Source organism: Microtus pennsylvanicus, chromosome 11 (genome assembly GCF_037038515.1).
Source record: "Microtus pennsylvanicus isolate mMicPen1 chromosome 11, mMicPen1.hap1, whole genome shotgun sequence".
NCBI classification, from domain to species: Eukaryota; Metazoa; Chordata; class Mammalia; order Rodentia; family Cricetidae; genus Microtus; species Microtus pennsylvanicus.
Window position 1 is genome coordinate 48,507,510 of NC_134589.1, and position 21,199 is coordinate 48,528,708.

A 21,199-nucleotide genomic window follows, 5' to 3' on the forward strand; every position below is an offset into this window, starting at 1 on the left:
AGCATGGAAAAGAACTGGCGCACAGGAAATGAAGGAGGAAGAGGAAAGGGGACACAGCTCCAAAGGGAAAGGGTCACTTCTCCAGGTCGTCGCATTCCTGAAACAACGGCAGCCTCTGTGCTGATAGAGGTTTAACTAGGTGGGGAATTACAACTTCTGTGCAGAAGTCTTACAAAGTGGGAGATAAACTGTTTTGACTTCCTTATTTCAAACACAAGCTTTAGAGTTCTTAAAAACGACTTATATCTGCTATTTCTTGTACACTGAACTACTTAACTAGCCCCTACTCATTGTTTTTATTTTGGGGATGCACTCATGTGTGCGTGAGACAGGGCTTCATGCAACACTAGTTAGCCTTGACTTTTCCATGTAGCTGAGGCTAGCCTTGACCTGCTAACCCTCCTGATTCTATCTCCCTGGTACTGGGATTACAGGTACATGCCATTATGCCCCATTTATGTGGTGTTGGGGACTGAACCCAGGACTTTCTGCATATTAGGCAAGTACCTAATATGCTTTACCAACTAAATTGCATCTTTAGCCCTGATAACCAAATTTGTGTGTTAAAAATTTAATCCAAGGGCAACAATGCTGGGAGGCGGAGCCTAGTGAGTGATTAGGCTCTAGAGGCCTTAGTCAGTTCCTTTTTTTTTAGAGCTGGGTGTCTTTGTTAGGGGTTCTATTACTGTGATGAAACACCATGATCAAAAACAACTTAGGGAGGAAAGGGTTTATTTGCCTTACAGGCTATCGTCCATCTTTACAGGAAGCCAAGGCAGGAACTCAAAGCAGGAACCTGGAGGCAGGAACTGGAGCAGAGAAGAGGCCATGGGGGAACTTTGAATATGGGTTTGTGCTCCATGGCTACCTCAATCTACGTTAGTTTACATCCCTGGGCCATCTGAACTACCCACAAGGGAATGGGCCCTCCCACATCAATCATTAATCAAGAAACTGCCCCACAGGTTTGCCTACAGGCCAATCTATGGAGGCATTGTCTCAGTTGAGGTTCTCTCTTCCCAGATGACTTTAGCTTGTGTTAAGTGACGGAAGTACCAGAATTCAGGAAATCCAACTGGGTCCTCTCCAGATAGAGAGGGGCGAGGCCTTCTAGTGGCTCTAAGCGTTCCTACTCCCTCTCCCTCTAGGGCTCTGTGTTTATGCATGAGCTGTTGACCACTGTGACTCTCACCCCTCCAGGGACTTCTGCCTGACCTAGTCAACCACCAGGATTGGGTAACTAGGTTTGTCTTTGGCTTTATGGTGAATACAAAGGACAGGGACACTTAGGCTAACAGAAGTCCCCGTGCCTGTGGGACTGGAGGTTGGCTAGGCGTTTAAAAGACTTAAGTCGGAGAAAAGCAATTTATAATGAGCATCTTTGGCAAAAGAGTGTGCGCAATTACTGTAGAAATACTTTTACTAGAGCGTCGAAGTTATAAAATTCACCACTTCAACGTCCATCTTCTGGGTCAAACTCAAAATAGCTCCAAGATTATAGATAGAAAGAAGAAGAGTTGAGAGACAAGAGATGACCATAAATATGATAAAATATATCATATATTCATGAAAACATCACAACAAAACTATTGTTGTTTAATTAATATATGCTAATAAAATTTAAAAAAGACAAACAAACATAAAAATAAAACCCACGATTCATAAGCTCTATGTCGTTGGCCCTAGAAGTTTCTGGGCAAACACTCACTTTCAGCCTTGGTTTGCCTAACATTGACTGGCGGTATCTTATCTGATGGCACCTGTGTGTGTATGTGTGCACACACATTCATGGGCATGGTGTGTGTCTGAAGGAAGAGACTCTAAATTTAGCAGCTCAGAGGCTTCCTTGAGTCTCCTTTGTTTGTTTGTTTGTTTTGAGACAGGGTTCTCTGTAGCCCCAGTTGTCCCAGAACTCATTATGTAGACTAGAGTGGCTTTGAGATCCACCTGCCTCTGCCTCTCAAGTGCTGGGATTAAAAGCATGCGCCACCACTCAGGGACCCAGGTCTCCTTTCTGAAATAAAATCTAGGGACTGGCAAGAAGGATAGTGGGTAAAAGTGTTTGCTGCCTATGTACCTGACAACCCTGACAACTGAGTTTGATCTTTTTTTTTTTTTAAAGATTTATTTATTATGTATACAACATTTTGCCTCCATGTATGCTGACACACCAGAAGAGGGCGCTGGATGTCATTACAGATGGTTGTGATCCACCATGTGGTTGCTGGGAATTGAACTCATGACCTGTGGAAGAACAGCCAGTCCTCTTAACCACTGAGCCACCTCTCCAGCCCCCTGAGTTTGATCTTGTCCTCTGCCTTCCTCTCATACACCGTGGAATGTGAAACACACATACACCAAAGAAAAAGCTTTACATTAAGAAACAATAATAAAATAAAAAAACTAAAGAAAAACCTGAAACCTGGAACCCCAAGTGGTTGATAACAGGGTTTTCCCTTCATGGTTGGGACCTGTGAACTCTGCTGACTTGCTGCCTGGCACACGGCCTCTTTTGTAGTCATCTGAGCTGATATTAGCTTTGCTTTGTTGGTTTGTTTAAGGAAAACACATATCCCTGGTCTTCTAGATAAATCATGTAAGGACTGCTTCTTTTTCAGCACGGGCGCCATAGTATTGATGATATGCCCTGTTCTAGAAGGTTTGTGTGTGTGAGCACCTCTAGCGGACCCAGGAACAGCTGCAGCATTCGCTTCCAGAAGCAGGGATTGAGGAAAGGGGTGGCCTTGCCCCTTTCCCAGAATCCTTAGTCCCAAGCTGATCCTGATGCAAAGAGAGGCAGGTTATGAGGTAGAGGAGCTTGAGTAATGAGGCTCCCTGTGCCTGATGGAAAGACTGGGGTCTAGCCAGAGTCCAACCTGTATTTCAACACCTGTTGAGATGTCAGAGACCTCCCCTCTGTAGCACAGCACTGTGCCTTCCAATTCCTGAAGCCCCTTGTGGTGCATTGATCCCCTTGGACCGCTTGTTTGGCGTTTGCTCCTTAGTTTTTGGCGCCACCTTTTGGTCACTGCCCGTCATAGCTCTGATTTGCCTTACAGGCTTTGGAGAAGCAATGCACTTGGTTAGTAATTTTGTTTGTCTTCTTGTTTTGTTTTGGAGGCTCAGACAGCGGTGCTAATCTTCCCGAAGCCACATCCACTTCCTTATGATCAGCGGTATCTGTAGCCCTGAAATGGACTTGCTAGGCAAGTTACCATAGCTATGCTACAGCATCCGCCTTTTTTCCGTTTTTTGTTTTGTTTTGTTTTGTTTTTTTGAAACAGGATCGCTCCCTTTCCTCCCTCGAAGTCTTTCTTTCTTTCTTTCTTTCTTTCTTTCTTTCTTTCTTTCTTTCTTTCTTTCTTTCTTTCTTTCTTTCTTTCTTTCTTTCTTTCTTTCTTTCTTTCTTTTTCAAGACAGGTTTTTTCTGTGTCCTGGCTGTCCTGGAACTAGCTCTATGGACCAAGCTGGCCTCAAACTCACAAAGATGCGACTGTCTCTGCCTCCCGAGGCGTGTGCCACCATAGCCCAGCAACCTGAACTTTTTCTAATTTGGTTTAATTTGGTCTGATTCTGATTATTGTGTTGGCAGAGAGGTTTGTCGGGGTACAGAAACTTTTCAACCATGAGTGTTTCGGGGACTGAACTAAGGTTGTAAGGCTTGGCAGCAGATACTTTTTGCCTTTCTCACCCTCCCTTGTCATTATTTTGTTTTATTTGTTTTTGCTTTTCAAGATAGGGGTGGCTCTGATTTTCTGATACTCCTGCCTCTGCCTCTTGAATGCCAGAAGTAAAGATGTGCATAATCATGCCTGGGTTTTTAATCTAGAAAAAAAATTGCTGCTTTTATGTCCATGAACCATATGTCTTCATGCAGTGCCTGAGACCTGAGGCCTGAGGAGACCAGAAGAAGAGGGTGTCATTCTCTCTGACCCTCGTGGGCATCAGGCACACCTCCCCTGTATAAAACACTATACATACAAAAATAAAATAAATAAATCTAAAAATAAAAAATATTTATTTATTTCATGTGTGTGGGTGTTTTGAAGTTCTGAGCAGTCTGCCGTGGGTACTGGCAGCAGAACTTGGGTCTTAGACACTGAGCCATCCTTCAACTTTTAATATCTATCTATCTATCTATCTATCTATTCTTTTTTAAAGATTTATTCATTTATTTATTTATTTTACAACAATCTGCTTCCGTGTATGCCCACATGTCAGAAGAGGGCGCCAGATCTCATTACAGATAGTTGTGAGCCACCATGTGGTTACTGGGAATTGAACTCAGGACCTTTGGAAGAGCAGGCAATGCTCTTAACCGCTGAGCCATCTCTCCAACCCTCTATCTTCTTTTTTTTTTAAAAAGTATTTAATTTTATTTTATGTTCTCTGTTGTGAAGATATCAGATCCCCTGGGACTGGAGTTACAGACAGTTATGAGATGCCACTTGGGTGCTGGGAATTGAATCCAGGGCCTCTGGAAGAACAGTCCATGCTCCTAACTACGGAGCCATCTCTCCAGCCCCTAATTTTTATTTTTTGAGAAAAGGTCTCATGCCAATGACCATGTCAGAGGAACAACAGATGGCAACTGAAGTTTGGGAGATCAGCCCGCCAGGAAGCAAAGCTCTGATGGGCGAATCTCAGATAGGTAAGGCTCCAAGGGCTTTGGCTGCAGAATGTCTCTTGCTACTGCTATACCTTTAAATGTTTGCCTCTGCCATTGTTCTCTGGCATCTGGCATGGTGTGAATAAGTGCAGGGGGATTCCCACTGCCTTTAATGTAGTGTGATTATCTCATGAAAATATCCCCCTCTGCTGGGCATTTTTACCTGTGGATTATTATGAAGATGATTTCCTCCTAAACTGTACTGTTTAACTGAAGCAATGATCTTGCCCAATAATAGTGTTAGTTTAAATAGAATTTTGATGATTGAGGTTTTTAAATAAATAGAGTGAGGGATATGATAGAGATTTAGTGGGATAATTAATATATGTAAAGGTAGGATATAGTGTTGTCCCTGCCCTTGGTAAAGCAGGGGCTGCAGAGGATAAAAAATAAGAACAAGGAAGTGTCACACAGCTTAGAGGAATGAGTTTCTCTTGAGGAGCTGTATAGACTGTGGCTTAGGTTAATGATTAAGAGAAACAACTGAGTCCCAGAAGCTAGGCTAGCTCAAGTTCTTTTAATCTTAATGTCGAGAGACGTGTTCATGGGTTTCAGTGTTCATCATAGTTAAAACAAAGCTTTAAGTATGGCTTAAGGTTAGGTTAAGTTGTTTGTATTAATAGCTTTGAGATGAAAAACCTTGAGAAACAGTCTAAAGTTTAGAAAGGCACAGAATTGAGTGAGGGACTCATCAAGAAACAAGAACAATGGCAGCCTGGCTGATGTCCCTCTCTTGCTAGGATGGACTGGTGATCAAGGGTGATCATTAATTCCTTGTACCCATTTCTGCCATGATTTTTTTTATATTTTTAATTAATTAATTGTTTCTCTGAGTTGCTTTGGAACCTGTCCTGAAACTCACGTTGTAGACCAGGTTGGCCTTGAGCTCACAGAGATCCACCTGCTTCTGCCTCCTGAGTGCTGGGATTAAAGGCGTGCGCCACTACCACCTGGCCGATTTGTGATTCTTTTAAGATTTTTTTTATAAGATTACCTTTTGAGATAAATAATAAAGTGATTGATCCTTTCTTTGTAACTACAAAATACAGCCGGCCAGCAAAAGAACAGACTGAGAAAAATACCTTGCTTTCTTATGCTCTGCTAATCTATAACAAGTTGCTTGGGTACAAATGTATGTGGTTTCTTGGGACAACTTGTTTTTCACTTGTCGTACATAAGATGTTTAATCATGTAAGGGAAATGGAAAACATGCTGCTTTTTACTTGTATTCATTGTAATCAATCACTTAACAACAGAATGTAACAACGTTGTAATTTTTATTACTGCTTGGAAGCTTTTGCTGGGATATACAAGCTCTAAGGGAAAAAATAAAGTTAGTTAGAAGGAAGACATCAAGAGAGACAGAAGGGATATATCTGGATAGAAGTAAAAAAAAAGAAATAAAGAGATGAGCGAGAAGATGATAGAGAGACCCTAAAGGGGTGTGTATGTGTGTGCTTCCTTTTTTGCTGGCCTCAGAGAGTTAAATTTTGTCTCCTTTGCTGGCCCCAGAGAGTTAAGTTTTACTCCTTCAGATAGAAAAGTCAAGGTGAGTGATTAATTCACCAACTCCATGGATTCCTCCTCAATGCCTGAACTGCTGGAGACTGGTCCTCATGGCAGCAATAGTCTTATATAGCCCAGGCTGCCTCTGAACTTTCCATGTAGCCAAGAAAGACATTTAACTTCTCATTTTATTCTATGGGCCTTTTGAATCACATGCATGCAGTGCCCATGGGGACCAGAAGGTGGCACTAAATATTTTGGAACTAGAATTAGTCAATTGTGAGCTATTATGTGGGTGCTGGACCTTGATTCTTTGGAAGAACAGCTAGTGTTCTTAACCACTGAGCCACCTCTAGCTTGTTATCTTAAAAACAAACAACAACAACAACAAAACCCAAACAAGGAATAAAACCTATTTGTGTGTGTGTCTGTGTCTGTTTGTCTGTCTGTGTGTACACACTGGGTATTGGTGCCCACAGAGGCCAGAGAGAGAACCTGAGCTAGAGCTGGAGTCACAGGTGGTTGTAAACGTCCGGACTTGAGTTCAGGGAACCAAACTCAAGTTCTCTGTAAGAACAAGTGTTTTGTTTTTTGTTTTTTTCCTTTGGCCTGCCAGCCAGAGAACAAGTGTTTTTAAACACGAGTCAAGCCTCCAGCCTCTGACCTCTAACTCTTTTTTTTTTTTTTTTTTTTGGTTTTTCGAGACAGGGTTTCTCTGTGGTTTTGGAGCCTCTCCTGGAACTAACCTTGTAGACCAGGCTGGTCTCGAACTCACAGAGATCCACCTGCCTCTGCCTCCCGAGTGCTGTGACCTCTAACTCTTGATCTTGCCCTGTCTCCAGCTCCGGTGTGCTGGAATCACAGCCATGTGCCACACAATCTGGCTTTATGTAGAGTTGGGCACTGAACTTCCTCTGTGCACTCCAGGCAATACCAACTAAACCGCATCCCTGGCCCAACAGAAGGCTCTATCTTAAGGTGATGCCAAGAAAAGACTGTGAAGCCTGGAGATTCAAAGATGCGAATTAAGGTGGATGTGGTCCACTGAGCTATGTGAATGGCCCAGTGGGCAGAGGGAGACCAACAGAGCGAACAATGGAGTGGTGAGATGGGGAAGAAGCGACTGAGCAGAGAAAGGTGGCAGGAGTTGAGGTGGAGGCGGGGCTAAAATGAGGTGGTGGGAGGTGAAGGCTTTTGTTTGTGTTTACTGAAGCTGGGGCGTCAGTAGACAGCGCAGGGGGACAGTGGAGGGGCTTCGCGGACAGGGGCAACAACTTGCTACAGTCGTGCTGGACGATGGGAAGGCAAACCTCCCAGGGGAGGGAGGGGGTTTTCTGGGCACTGCCTTGCACCCGCTGGAGCTTTGTGGGATGACTAAAGAGTAAGTTCTCTGCAAGCACAGTCTGTTCTTCCTCTTTGGTTCCATCTAGCTGTGTGGGTGCAGGTGGGAAATGGAGCGCTGGGGCGGGAGCTTTGGCAGAGCAGCCAAAGGAAGAGAAATGTGGAGGAGAGCTATGGATGACGACAGAGAAGGTCCATGAATTGGCAAGGGTCCCGATGGCTAGGGAACACGAAGTGGACTCAGGAGGTTCCAGGTTCCCATGGACCGAAGCGGAAGACTAACAGGAGTGTCATGAGGCAGGGACGAGAAGGAGGGAAAATTCTTATCCAAGAGGGAATGTGCTTTAAGTCATGAGTCTAAAGGTGGTCCTGATGCGGGTAATTCTTACGAGAGTGCTAGGGAAAGATGCTTGATTACAAGAGGACCCAGAGGAGATCCACCTGTCTCTGCCTGCTGAGTGCTGGAATTAAAGACGTGTGCCACCACAGCTTGGCAGTCTGGAGCTTTCTATGTAGACCAGAATAGCTTCGAACTCCCAGACATCTGCCTGCCTCTGCCTCTAAAATGCTGAGGTTAAAGGCATACACCACTATGCCCATCTTATTTATTTTTGAGACATGGTCTTAGAATCTAGTGTTGAGTTATATTGCCACACATAATCACAAGTTTTAAAATTTAGATTTTAAAGCTTATTTTATGTGTAAGTGTTTTTTCTACATTTATGTGTGTGCACCACACCCATACCTAGTGCCCATGGAAGTAAAAAAGTGCAAGGAAAGAAGAGCTTTGACATTTTTTTCTCTTCTCTTTTCTTTTTGAGACAGGGTCTCTCTATGATGTAGTAGCTCTGGCTGTCCTGGAACTTAATATATAGACTAGGCTGGCCTTGAGCTCACAAACTTCCCCTATCTCTGCCTCTTCAGTGCTGGAATTAAGGGCATGCACTGTAATAGGAATTCTAATTGGTTTTAATAATAAAAACCCAGAGTCAGATATCAGGGTAAATGCTGAGAGAGCAGAGAAGTAAAGGAGCCAGCCACTAGAGAAACCTTTTACCTCTGCCAAATCCTCAGACTGATGGGGTCAAAAATCCTGTCTCTCAGACTGAATGCTGTCTCTATGAAACCTCAGGCTGAATTCTGAGCTCCTGTCTCCTCCCAGCTTATATTCCTCTCTTCGCCCAGCCTTATCACTTCCCATCTTCACCTCCCTAGTCCTGGGATTTGAGCCACTATCACTTGGTTTTGTTTCTTTTAGACTGATTCAACCTCAGTAGCCCAGGGTGGCTTTGAACTCACAGAGATCCATCTGCCTCTGCCTCCCAAGTACTGTGATTAACGGATGTGCACCACCACTGCCTGGCCTCTATGGTTAACTAGCGTGGCTAGCTCTGCACTCTGTTCTCCAGGCAAGCTTTATTTGTTACAGCACAAACAAAATATAAAATAAATAAAACAAATATAAAATAAACAAAGCAAAACTACTCCAGATTTTGCTGTTGTTAAAAGAAAACCAAGGAAACAGAAGGCCCTAATCATTTGTGCTTGGCTTAGGTTCTATGAACACTTAGGGTCACATTTTTACAAGCCTTTCTCATTTGTATCCACTATGGAATTGCAGTCAGGTCCACAGCTGAGTAGACAACATGGCCACCACTCTTATTTTCACAATTAATGGCCCACTCTTGCAAAGGCCGTCCTAGCAAGAGGTCCAGCATCTTGAGACCACTCTGAATTTACCAAGAAATGTTCTCACGTTTTGCCACTCCCAGAATAATTCATGGCTGCTGTAACTGTTAATGACCACAGGGTGTCGCTCGCTATTGAAACCTAGAATTAACCAGTCCACAGGCTCACTGGGGAAGGATTCTGTCTGAAACCTCACTGTAACCAGAGAGGAGGATCCCAGCATGAGATCCTAGCTCCGGGATCCTCCGCATTCAGCAGCTGCTTCTGCTGGACACTTTCTGCCATCTCGAGGCTCACTAACTTCCGGGGCCCTGGTTAGGACCACATCCAGTTTCTGCCACCTCAAATTTCTTCCCTGGAATCTACATCACAAAATGATGATGATGATGATTTTATTTTTTTGGCCACAGGGTCTCATTACATACCTTTGGCTAGCCTGGAACTTGCTATGTAGACCAGGCTGGTCTCTGCCTCCCAAGTGCTGGGGTTAAAGGCATATGCCACCATACTCGGGTCATGAGATCATTTAAAAGGTTGGGATCACACCTCCTTTTCCTGGGAATGTGGCTGTTCATTCCTTGTTATAGGCAAGCGACCCTCTCAGGCTTCCTTAGGATCCACCTGAGGAAGATGTTTCCTCACCCAGTGGACATGTATTCATTCCCATTCTCTGTCCCCCTCCTCTGCTTCTTGAACTACTTTTGTAGCAGAGGCTGGCCTTGAACTCCTACTGTTTCAGCTATGGCCTCCTAAGTGATGGGATTATAGACATGTACAACCATATCTGGCATATATATGTGTAGGCGAATCCTTCTAGAGATTTTATTTTTAGTTTTTGTTATTAATTAAAAATCATTTGCTATTATTGTCATTGTACACATGACATGCATATACACCAATGCCAATGCCACAGAGTACATATGGAGGCCAGTCAGATAAGTTTATGAGTCAGCTCTCTTCGCCCACATTTACATGGGATCCGGGGATTGAACTCAAGCTGTCAGGCTTGCGCAGCAAGTGCTTTTACCCACGGAGCCCTCTCACTGCCTTTTTATTATGTGTATGTCTGTGCACCATATGTGCAGTATCTGCAAAGGCCAGATTCTAGAAGACATCAATCCCTCTGAAACTGGAGTTCCAGATGGTTGGAAGTTGCTGTGTGTGAGTTGACAACAGCACCTGTGTCCTCAGCCGCTGAACCATCTCTTCAGCCCCCCTATTTTCACTTTTAATTATGTGTATGTGTGTATGACTGTATGTGTGTGTGTGCATGTGAGTGCAGTGCCTTAGAGACCAGATGTCGGTGTGGGATCCCCTGGAGCTGGAGTTACCAGGCAGTTGTGAATCTCCTGATGGAGGTGCTGAGGACAGAATTCTGGTCACATGCAAAAGCAGCAAGCACTTGTTAACTCTTGAGCTGAGCATCTGATGGGTGTCATTTAGTGCAGGCTTGAGCTTGCTATGTTCTGAGAATGACCTTGAACGTCTAGCCTTCCTACCTCCAACTCTCCAGTGTTGAGACCAGAGGTATGTGTCACTACATCTGGTGTTTTCTTCCTCTTGGACAGAGGTGGTCTCCTGTGGTGGCCACCTTGCCAGCTTCCCTTGTAGCTGGGACATAGGCATAGGACTCTATCCTGTGCCATAGGCTCTGAAGGAGAGCTACTTGGAGGTTTTCCAGTAAAGATCCTGACACCTTTTTTTTTTTCTGACGAATGCACCTGAACACGTGTCAGGAGGAGTCTGTTCCCTTCTTACATGTTAGATGAAAAGCCGTAGGATGTGGCTGTGGTACCAGCTCCAACTAGCTTCAATTCCTGCTATTCTTGTCACTGGGTCCCAGACACAGTAGGTTAGGACAGGTCTTTGTGACTAATATGTCTGGAATCCTTGCTGCTTTGGTCTTTGATGGAAGCCGACCGCCACACTATGAGGAGGATATCTAAGCAATCCTGTGCAGGGCCCATGTGCAGAGGAACCAGCTGCCCCTACTTTCCAGTCTTGTGGGTGAGCAGCCTCTAGCCCCACAGGGCCTTGGAGCCTTCTGATGCCTGCAGCCCTCACTGCAGAGACACACCCCATCCACAGCCACCATCTAGCTGACCCCTGATTTCCTACCTGCTGAACCACAGGAGCGAACACAAGATCGCTGGACCCTAAAGCTGTAAGTTGTAAGTTTTTTGGAGGTTTGTTATAGCACAATAGATACAGAGGCTTGAAAGTAAGATTTTCCTGAGAAGCCAGGCATGGTGGCACACACTTTTAGTACCAACGCTAGGAAGGCAGAGATAGGCAGATCTCTGTGAGTTTGAAGCTAACATGGTCTACATAGCAAGTTCCAAGCCAGCCAAGGCCACATAGTGAGTCTCTCTCTCTCTCTCTCTCTCTCTCTCTCTCTCTCTTTCTCTCTCTCTCTCTCTCTTGGATACTGGAGCCTGATGACTTTGTGGTGCCCCTGACTAATGAACCACAAAAGTGCCGACTTTTCCCCTTATTATGAGAAAGAATTTGTGTCCTTGTTCAGCTGCTGATCCACCTGGAGTTACTTACAGCCCAAGCTTCCTTACTTCCAAAAGAAGAGTCCTTGGGGATTTCTGAAAAGTGTATGTCTTTCTGTATATGACAGAAAAAGGTGATTTTTCTGTCACCTTTTATTCTGTGAAGCTGGAAATTTCTTCTTCACCCTTTTTATTTAAAAAAAAAAAAGCCAGGAGGCAGAGGCAGGCGGATCTCTGTTAGTTCAAGGTTGGCCTGGTCTACAGAGTGAATTCCAGATTAGCTAGGACTACACAGAGAAACTCTAAATTTGTAAAAAAATTTAAATTTGTTATTATATATATATGTACTATTAATGTGCGTGTGTCTCTCTGTGTGTGGGTGCATGTATGCCATGAACTCGTGGAGGCCAGAGGACAACTTTTGGGAGTTGGTTCTCTCTGTCCACTGTGGGACTCAGGGATCAAATCAGGTTGCCACACTGTACTTTTGGTAGGTAAGTGCTTTCCCCATGAGCCATCTTGCTGGTCTCTCCTTTTCTTCTTGTTTTTCTTTATTTGCATTGTGTGTGTGTGTGTGTGTGTGTGTGTGTGTGTGTGTGTGTGTGTGTAGCACACATGTGCCACAGCCCATATGTGGTAAGAGAACAATTTGTGGGAGTCAGTTCTCTCATTCCACCATGTGGGTCCCAGGAAACCAGAAATCAAACTCAGGATGTCAGCAAGCAACTCCCCCTCATTTTTTTAAAAAAAATTTTCTCTGTGTAGTCCTGAGTGTCCTGGAACTTGCTCTGTAGACCAGGCTGGCCCTGAACTTAGAGATTTGCCTACCTCTACCTTTAGTACTAAGACTAAAGGCGTGAGCTACCACCACCACCCAACGTTTTTTTTTGTGATGGGATCCAGGACAGCCAGGGCTGCACAAAAGAACTTTGTCTTGAAAAGCAAAAACAAACAAACAAACAAACAAACAAATGTGATGAGCTACATGTGGTACATGCAGACGCACACAATCACATACATAAACAAATGTGATTAGATACATGCAGTGCATGCAGACACACACACAATCACATACATAAACATAAACAAATGTGATGAGCTACATGTGGTACATGCAGACGCACACAATCACATACATAAACAAATGTGATGAGATACATGCAGTGCATGCAGACACACACACAATCACATACATAAACAAATGTGATGAGATACATGCAGTGCATGGTAAAACATACAAAGCATAATTTTGTTGTTTTTTTCTGAGATAGGACACCATGTAGTCCAAGCTGACCTCCAATTTACTATGTAACTAAGGATGATCTTGAACTCCTGATCCTCCTTCTTCCACTTCCCACATGTTGGGATTACAGGTATATACACGGAGCCTGGCCCTATGGCATACAATTTACAATTTAATCCCACCCACTCCTCACCCCACCCCTGTGCTGAGACGTAAACCTAGAGTTTAACTTCATGCTGGAGAGGTAATTAATTGATCTCCCTTGCCTTTTTTTTTATTTTTTATTTTTAGGTTTGTTGTGCAGACAGGGTGGTTTCGAACTCCTGGGGCTCAGGGATCCTCTTACTGCAGCCTCCCAAATGTTGTCTGGAACTACAGAGTTCCCACCACACCCAGCTCAGTCAGGCTTCCAAGTGCCTAGTCAGTGTTGTGCAATCGTCAACACTGGTGTCTCTGGGCCTTTCTCCTTTTCTGAAACTGAAACTCTGAACCAATTAAACAGTAACTTCCCTATCCCCCAACAGTTCAGGCCCCGATGACCTTTGTTTTACTTTCAATCTCTAAACTGGCTCATCTAGATACAGTATATAGGTGACCTCATGTAAAGGCTGTCTGTGGCTGTAATGTTTTTTTTTTCCTTTACTTAACATGATGTCTTTAAGATTTGTTTTATGGGATGGTGGGTGGTTCATATCTGTAATCCTACCGTGAGGTGGGGGATGGGGAGAGGAGAATCACTTGGAAGCCAGCATGGAGTCATAGGTACAACAGTAGAACAGGAGAGAGCCAACTTCAGCAAGGTAGGGATTGAGAATGTAGCCTGAAAGTTGTTGTCCCCCATCAAGATAAATAATACATTAAAAAAATGTTTCCTGTTAATGGCCACGTGGATATTTTTCTGTTCTCTGGAAAGCAGGAGTTCCTAGTCTTAGCTCTGTGTTTCCAGATGTTGAAAGGCAGCTGGAGCTGTTTCTCTTTCCCCACTAGAAGACACCAATGCAGTGGATCTTTCTGGCCCTTTGTGGGAGATGCTGAGGGATGTCTGTCCTCTAGGAATCCCAGATACACATAGACCAAAAAACTGGGTGGACCTTCCAGGGCCACCAGCATATACCCCAGGGCAACTAGGGATGCTGGGGCCCTAGAGGGCAAACGTTCCATTGTCCCCTCACAGTGTTAGAACCAAAGCTCACAGGCTTTGCTCCAAATCCAAGGGTTCTGTCCTATCCTCCAGTTCTGTTGTATGTGTGTGTTTACTTTTCTGGGGATTTCCAAAATGCCTGTAGGCAAAGCCTCTTCATCTCAGACCTCACAAGAGGGCAAATCCCTGAGAACTCGGGTTGGGAGAGCTGGTGTTGGGAGGCCAGGGTCTAAGACTACAGGTCATTTTGTTAGGCTGTTCTCCTGGTCAACAGCCAGCCTCCCTGATTTATCTACATCCTGGGACTTTGTCCTTATTAGTGGAAAGTTTCTGTACCCCAATAAGCCTCTCTGACGATGCAATAATCCGAATCAGACAAAATCAAACCAAATTAGAAAAAGTCCAGGTTTAATGGATACAAAGGCTGCCAGATGACTTTCCAGTCCCTCAAAGAGACAGGAAAGGAAGACCGGAAAACCACGTGTTTGTTTTCTGGGGAGCAGTTTAAATACCCTGTGGGAGTGGTCTTGAGTATATCTGGAGAGGGGTCATAGTTTGGGGGGCATTCTTGGAGGTGGAGTTTGGACTGAGGCAATTCCAAGTGGGAGGAGGCTTGGGGTGGAGCCTCCAGCCAAACATTCCATACTCTTTGGGTATATGGATGCCAGGGCCTGAAGTGGGGCTTCCATTCAAACAATGAGGTCACTTTAGTCCCTCACAGCAGAGTGTCAGGTTGATCTGACAAAGGTGAGGGCTGAACAGGAAGACCACAATGGGGCCTATTCTGTTCTGATTCTCGGTAGGCAACGCTGCTGTGTAGCTTCCACAAGCTTGCGGTGGTAGGAAGGGCTTGTGTGCCTTGTGTTCCTGTTTATACTGATGATGGAGCTCAGCCTGTGGCCCATTACAGCTTGGCACGGACATCAGGGCCTGAGACCAAAGTATGTGTGTGTGGAAACCCCATTTTACTTAACAAAAACACAGTACTTTCTCCATTCCAGGCAGTCAGTATGGTGCTCCCCCCAGGGAGCAGGGACAATCAGCGATGGGTAAACATCAGAGACTAGCCATGAGCTCCAACATGGTGACTGGCCACCAAACTCCAATGTAGTGTCTAGTCAACAACTCCAACATGGACAACACAGGAGACCCCTCTCTTCCTGTTTTATTTTGCTTGTTGAGACAGAACAAGGCTGAACTTGAATGCATGATCCTCCTGCTTCAGCCTCCCCAGTTCTGGGATTATAAGCATAAACCCTCATGTCCTGCTGTAAGGCACTAGATTTTTTGTTTGTTTGTTTGTTTGTTTTTGCTTTAAGGGATATTTCTTTTCTTTTCTTTTGGGTTTTCAAGACAGGGTTTAAAGGTGTGTGCCACCACTCCCAGTTTCTTTTTCTTTTCTTCTTATTTTTTTTTTAAATGTGGAAAGTTTTTTGAGAGAAAGGGAATGGAAAGGGGGAGAGGGGAGGGGAAGGACTGGCCACTGGTGACAAGAGCAGTGGAAGAAAAGAGAGAGGCAGAGAGAAAGGGCGAGAGAGAGAGTGGGGGGGGGGGAAGGCAAAGACCTGCCTGCCTCTTGAGAGGAGCAGCAGGAAAGAGCTTCTTTTCTTATTTAAGATGGTGTCTCACTATGTTGGCCCTGGCTGGCTTGGAACTCAGTATGTAGACAAGGAGTACTCAAAGTTCTGCCTGCTTCTGCCTCCCAAGTGCTGGGATTAAAGGTATACTCCACACACTCCCACATTTAAAATATTTTAGAATTTATTTTTATTTATGTGTATGCGTGTGTGCTTCTTTGCATATATGTGCACTGTGCTCCTGCAATGTCCAAGGCCATTTCTCCAGCTCCTTTCTGTCTCTCTGTCTCTGTCTCTGTCTCTGTCTCTGTCTCTCTCTCTCTTTTCGAGACAGGGTTTCGCTGTAGTTTTGGAGCCTGTCCTGGAACTAGCTCTTGTAGACCAGGCTGACCTCGAACTCACAGAGGTCTGCCTCCCAAGTGCTGAGATTAAAGGCGTGCGCCACCACCACCGGGCTCCACCTCCTTTAAATGAAAAACATTATTACTGTGTTTATGATGTGTATGCATACGGGTGTGAAGGAGCCACAGTGTACTTGCAGCAATCACAGGACAACTTAGGGAAGTTGATTCTGTTCTTCCACCTTTACGTGGGTTCTGGTGATGGGACTCAGGTCATCAGCTTGCTTGTGTGGCAAGTTCTTTTACTGTGGAACCATCTGGAAGGCCAATTAGATCTTGCTTTCTAAGAGAAAAAAGACAGTGACGTAAGTTCTAGACAGGTTTTGAACATTATCTTATATAAACCGCAAAAGCCCCATGATACACATCCCATGTTATCTCTGCTCTCCAGAGGAGGAAATACCCACAGAGATGAGCGATTTCCTAAAATCACAAGGCCAAAGCAGTGAGACTAACTCTGGGCACAGTATCTCAGGATGTCTGCATGTGCTCCAGTTGTGGGCTCTGATTTGGGGCTCTGAGTTCCACCCTGACCACGTGGGATGTGTGGGTGAGTGGCAGGGGCCAAGAGCCCATCCGCATCGCAGTCATCACCACCATAGCAGTGGTGCCCAGCCCTCTTCAGTGCTTCCTGGGGGTCAGGCTCTGGGCTGGAACCATTTCCATAGTGGTTGCCATGAATCTTCTTCACAATGAACCTCAGAAGTACATGTGAGTATTCTCTGTCACACAGGAGGCTCAGAGAGGCCACGTCTATGAAATCTGGAGTTTGAAGCCAGGCCTGCTGCAATGGAAAGCTCACTCCTTTGCAGATTCAGTTTGTCTTTTGATGTTGGGGATTGAACCCAATGCCTCCTATCCTAAGTATATGTTTGGCCACTGAGCTGTATCCCCTGACTTGCTTTATATTTTATTCTTGTTTTTTTTGAGACAAGGTTTCTCTGTGTAACCCTGACTGTCCTGGAACTCGCTCTGTAGACCAGGCTGGCCTTGAATTCACAGGGATCCCCCTGCTTGTTTCCTGAGTGCTGCCATTAAAGGGTACACCACCACTGCCTGACTTCCCAGATCTGATTTAACTATGACTTCTTTCTTACTCTCTCTCTCTCTCTCTCTCTCTCTCTCTCTCTCTCTCTCTCTCTCTCTCTCCCCTTTCCTCCTTTTCTTTTTTCTTTCTTTTTTGAGATAGTCTCTCTATTATATAATTTAGCTGCCTTAGAACTTGCTATGTAGATCAGGCTAGCCTTGAACTCACAGAGATCCACCTGTCTATGCCTCCTGAGTACAGATGAATGAAAAAAAGAAATACAAAGGAAAGGAAAGGACATGACTACTCCTAGGTATGTAGAGAAGAAGGCTCATTGTAGACATGAGGGAGAGCATGGTCAGCAACAGGCACATCTGGGAGAGTCCAGAGCGGACATGGCCAGACTGAGCTGTGCCATGTGGGAGAGGGAGGGGAGAAAAAGGGGAACCAGGTATAGAAGTCTAGAAGCTAAAGATCCAAAAGGAAGGGGCAGATAACCAAATGTCTGGATTATATAGAGAAGTGTCTCTGGGGGAAGGGGAGAGTTCAGGAAAGAGGGCCGTGTTTGAAACATACCCTGTAACAGGTGGGAACTGAGGGATGCTGATGCTGAGAGAGCTGGCTGCCAGGTCCAGCTTTGATATGTTAAAGAGGCACCTCAGCTGTTTGTCCCAGGCTTGAAACTTAGCAGCTGAGATTACATTATTATTATCATTATCATTATCATTATTATTGTGAGACAGGCTAGCTGCAAACTCTTTTTAAAAATTATTTATAATTTTTATTACTTTTTTAGATATTTACAACCTTAAAACTATTTTTCTTATTTTATATATATGTGCATTTTGCTTGCACATTTGTGTGTGTACAATATATGTCTGTGCTTTTGTGTGGGTATTGACAACTGAACTCAAGTTTTCTGGAAGAGCCGCAGTCGGTATTCTTAACTGCTGAGTCATTTCTCCAGTCCCCCAAACTTTATTATTTTTTTAAATTGCTTCCAATTACAATTTTAGAAGTTTTGGGGGCTAGAGAGATGGCTCAGAGGTTAAGAGCACTGGCTGCCCTTCCAGGGGTCCTGAGTTCAGTTCCCAGCAACCACATGGTGGCTGACAACCATCTGTAATGAGATCTGGTGTCTTCTGGCATGCAGGCAGACATGCAGTCAGAGCCCTGCATACATAATAAATAAATATACAGTTTAAAAAGTTTGTGAATTTTTTAACCATACCCAGAGCATTAATAAATATATATAGAAGAGCAAACTCATTTTAAGAAGATTAAGGTAAAAGTTAATATCCATAGGCATTTACCTAGCTTCTAAGAGGTGATGCCATCCTCGGGTAGCTGTGTCAAGATTATTAAAGCTGTCTCCATCACCCAAATATATAGCTTTATTCCTTCATTTAGGACCAAAGAAGAAAAGTTAGATAGTCCAACAAAGGAAAAAGTGTTTCCAACTAATACACACCCTGATTGGACTCCCAAAATTGAATTGAGTCAATGGTAAGTTCTCATCCCTCTCTCTCTCTCTCTCTCTCTCTCTCTCTCTCTCTCTCTCTCTCACTATTATTATCATCACCATTATTATTCATTTGTTTTTGGTTTTATTTGAGATAGGGTTTCTTTGTGTAACAGCTTTGGTTGTTCTGGAACTCAATTTGTAGACCAGGCTGGCCTTGAACTAACAGAGATCTACCTGCTCCTGCCTGCAGAGTGCTGGAATTAAAGCGTGTTCTACCTTGCCCAGTGAGACTGAACTTTCAATTTTCTTCCTGTGGAAGAAAATGTGTCCTGGTGCCATGAGGAGTAAGAGGGTAAATGAACTCACAGGAGCCAGGCAGGTCTACTTACAGGAGAGTTAGTCCCTCTACCCAACTCAAAACACTTGGGCAGCATCTCATCCACACTTGGTATATTTTTCAAAAAATTTATTTTATGTGCGTGATTTTGCCTGAATATGTCTCTGCATCATGTGTGTTTAGTACCCAAAGAGGTCAGAAGAAGGCGTCAGAGCCCCTGGAACTGGAATTACAGATGGTTGGGAATCACCATCTGGGTGCTGAGAACTGAACCCGGGTCCTCTGAAAGAACAGCCAGACCTTAACCACTGAGCCATTTCTCCAGCCCCCACATTAATTCAAAACATTCTACAAACAAAATTTTACTAGCACAAATTGGTACATAAAACCAGGTGTGGTGGTGCACACTTTTAATCCCAGCAGTGATAGGCAGAGACAGGTGGATTGCTGTGTGTTTGAGGTCAGCCTGGTCTACATAACAAGTTACAGAATAGCCAGAGCTACATAGTGAGACTGTCTCAAAAAGCAAAAACATATTGTACAGAATTCTCAAAGGTCTAATAAAACTATACAAAATGCTAATTCTATGAACTATTTTAATGAAAAATGAGGTCTCATTGTGTTCCCAGGCTAGAGTGTGGTGGCTACTCATGGGTGCCCCTGCTACTCTTCAGCACAAACGGACCGATTGTCTCTGATTCCAAAGGTCACCACATTGATGCCAAACTTAGTGTGAATACCTGGTTAGAGTACACTACAGCTCCAGGCTCCTGAGCTCCAGAAGCCCTTCTGCCTCTGGAGCAGCTGGGATCACGGGCCTGTGCCACCACACCCGGTCTGTATCAAACAACGGAGGTGATCCAGGCATTGTTGCTCGTGCCTGTAATCTCAGTATTTAGGAGGCTAAGGCCGATTGTGAGCTCAAGGCCAACCTTGGCTATATAATGAGTCCCTGCATCAACAAACAAACAAACAAACAAACAAACACAAAACCTGAAACAAGAACTGTGGTGAAATTTGTATAACATAAAATCTTAAGTGTGGTGCTTCACGTCTGCAGCCTCAGCTACTTGGGAGGCTGAGGCAATAGGATTGCTTGATCCCAGAAATTCAGAGCTAGCCTGGTCAATATAGTTAAGACTATGTATGTATACACACACACACACACACACACATCTATCTATCTATCTATCAATCTATCTATCTATCTATCTATCTATCTATCTATCTATCTACCTACATATATACATACCTAATTATCATCCATCATCTATCTGTCTGTCTGCTTGTCTGTCTATCTATCTATCTATCTATCTATCTATCTATCTATCTATCTATCCATCTATCTACATATATACATACCTAATTATCATCCATCATCTGTCTGTCTGCTTGTCTATCTATCATCTATCTATCTATCTATCTATCTATCTATCTATCTATCTATCTATCTATCTAGTGTGTGTGTGTGTGTGTGTGTGTGTGTGTGTGTGTGTACTGGGCAAGTAACCCAGTGAGAGCCATGGCTAGCATATGTAAGTTCCTGGGTTCTATTCCCAGAACCAGAGAAAATAGCAAGTTTTAAAATTTTATTTAACTTTATTTTGTGTGCATTGATGTGAAGGTGTCAGATCACCTGGAACTGGAGTTACAGACAGTTGTGAGCTGCCATGCAGGTGCTGGGAACCTCAGTCCTCTGGAAGAGCAGCCAGTGCACTTAATCGCTGAGCCATTTCTCTACCCCCCATGCAAACATTTTTTAATGCACAAAATTCAGAGGCATTTAATGTTTCCACAGGGTTGTGCCACTGTCACAGAACATTTTCATCACCCTCAAAAGAGACTTTGCACCCATTAAGCAGTCTCTCCTCCTCCCACCTCCTGGCAACTATTAATTTGCTGTCTCTATGGACTTGCCTGTTTAAGGTGTTTCCTAAGAATAGAGTCTTACATGGTGTGGTCTTTTGTGATTGGCTTCTCAGCAGGATTTTTGAGGATTATCTGTGATGAGTTGTATGTCATTCCTTTCAATGGCTGGATAATATTTCATTGTTTGAGCATACGACATTACAGATTGCCTGTTTCTCAGATGTTTAGCATTTAAATTGTTTCCCCTATTATTTTAGTGGTACTATTGCAGTGTTGGGATCGAACCTAGGACCTATGTGAGGCCTCTCACATGCTAGGCAAACTGAGATATTGCAACAGCTTTCTTTTCTCTGTCTTTCCATATTGGGCATTGCATTCAGGGCCACGCAAATACTAATAATACTATTACTCTGTTCCTAGCTGCATTCTTAGCTCT